Genomic DNA, 2499 nt, shown 5'->3' with positions numbered 1-2499 from the left:
ACCACTATTTAACTGGCATGCCACAGTCACACACACACACACACACACATAAACTTAAACACATATGCACTTCATGCTGTTTGTGTGAACTTAATGGAACTTGAAACTTTGTCTTGGTTTTGCTTGTAAATTGCATGTGGTTGGCAAAGAAGATTACCAAGAACGAAGTACTGGGCACCATAGCTCTTAGATTGCAAAAACTATACAGAACTGTGTGGTTCAAAGTGGTGCAGTGTGGTTGTTGTGTGTGGTTTGCTGCCTTTTCTGTCAATTTGTTGCAGCATTTAACTGAATGTGTCCCTAATGAAATAGAGTCAAAGGACATCGCAATCAAATTACAGCTTGTAAAATGCAATTACATGCAACTAAATAAACAGAAGTCACATTTTTCATTTTACTCGCTCACACCCACTCCAAGGAGCATGTCCTTGCTGGTGAACAAAAGTAATGCAGAAAGCATCAGACTTGCAGCAGCCCAGTTCTGGCTCTCAATCATGGCAAAGTAACAGCTGCAGTTCAGCAACTCAATTACAAATGCGCAAAATTCTAAAAACCAAGTTTACAAGCAACCAGTGATATACAAAACAGTTCATGCAACTGTCATCAAATCACTTAAAGCCCTCAAGAGTAACGAAGTGAAATTGGCAGCAAAATGCTGAAAAAGTCAATACCTGTTGCTCGCTTTTCATCGTAACCTTTAATTGCGCTGCTTGGCCAAGTTGTGACTCCCCCTCTAATTTAATTATCGATAAAAGCAAACCAAAGGAATCGCCGTTGCCAGCAGCATCCCCTGCCAACGACCCTTGTGTAAATATTTACCTAAACTTGCCCAAGAAATTATTGGCGTATTTTATATCAGAGTCGAAAGGAAACTTGTTGTGGCTATTATTAAGATGATAAGTCGAATAAAGCTGTTAGTCGGGAGAGAGCTTTTAGTTGTTGAGTAGGGACTTAAAATAAGTTTATTTATAGTAAATATTTCTCAGAGAGAAAGTAAAGGAGTTTTAAAGGAAATAAATACCCACTCGCCAGTTTCAATTTCCAGTCGATTTAGAAACTTACATATTCAGTCCCAATTATGTGATATGACAAATTGTAAATATTTTATTATCTAAAACCTTTTTTTAGGGCTTTCGAAATACTTTTGTGAATTATATATGTACATACATATTTCTGTGTATTTCTCAGCTGGCTAACGATTACATATCCTTTCAAGTCAAAAAGTCGATAAGAGCCAAGGTCCTGCAAAAGGGTTGCCCTGCATATCAGCTCTTCAAATATTTAAAGACAAACTGCGGTTGAAATTTTCTGTTTAAGTCTGCGACTCCGAATTTAATTTTCAGATTTAATACGCTGCGCATTAACAAAGTAATTACGGCAACCACAACGGCGAGCTGCCCAATTTTGGAAACAAGTTCCAGGTCCTGCACAGTTGCCATGGCAGTGAAACAGACGTCGACAGGCAGGTTGCGAATAGGGAACGGGCGAGCAATGAGCCTCTATTGTTGTTGTGCAGTTGGTAAAATGAGTGCACACATTGAGACGACAGCTTAAAAATTATGTGCAACATCAATGCCAAAAACTGTTAATTACGTTTGACTAGTCGGAGGCTAAAAACAAATGCGGCCAAATATAATTGGACGCTTGTTGGACAGGGCCAAATTATGGGAAAGGGAACCCATGTTAATCAGGAAATATCTAGCGTATTTATTTTTTAAGTTGTATACTAATTTATACAGAAAATTAATTTTAATGTTATTCTACTTGTTAAATCTTAAACAGGGTTAAGTACAAAAATTTTAAGTGAGGGTCAACAAAATATACAACATATAATTTGCATGCATAATTACTTCAAAAGGCTCAACAAAAATATTTTGGTTAAGGTAAAAGCACCTGTTAAACGCAGACTGTGTTCGCTTTAAGAAGTCACCTTTAGTTAAGCCAAGCTAATTTAATGTAACATGCAGTCAATATGTCAAAAATATTCAAACACCCACGACATTTTGATTCGACCTACATCTTGATATTTGCATGTTGATTTGGAAAGTAAGGGTCTTAATTTAATTTTTGTGTTTCTTTCATTTATCCACAGGGCCAATCGTTATGTGAAGAGATTTTTAACCAAAACAAAAACCAAGTGGATAAGAAACAACCGCCAGCTAAAAGCTAACACAGAGAACAGCCAAAAGGCAATGCGGAAAAACGCAAAAAAAGAACATTAAATTCCTTAAAATGAAAAATACAAAATTCAGTGAAATGTCAGCATGTCAAGCGTGGCAATGAGCAAAAGTAAACGCAGAAAAGAAGAAAACAATATATTAAAATCGAATAAAATGTGAAATAATGTTTCAAGTCGGCAGAAGTGGGACTACGACAGCTGCGTGAACTGGGCGCAGATTCAATTGTTGTTAACTGCGATGTTAACGCTGCTGCTGCCGCTGCTGAAGTTACTGCTTGAGGCACAGCCAATGGCCTGTTGCTGGTAAGCTCGGGCAATAG

Source organism: Drosophila novamexicana, unplaced genomic scaffold (assembly GCF_003285875.2).
Source record: "Drosophila novamexicana strain 15010-1031.04,08,12 unplaced genomic scaffold, DnovRS2.1 tig00000108-arrow-pilon, whole genome shotgun sequence".
NCBI classification, from domain to species: Eukaryota; Metazoa; Arthropoda; class Insecta; order Diptera; family Drosophilidae; genus Drosophila; species Drosophila novamexicana.
This window is presented reverse-complemented; position numbering follows the sequence as displayed.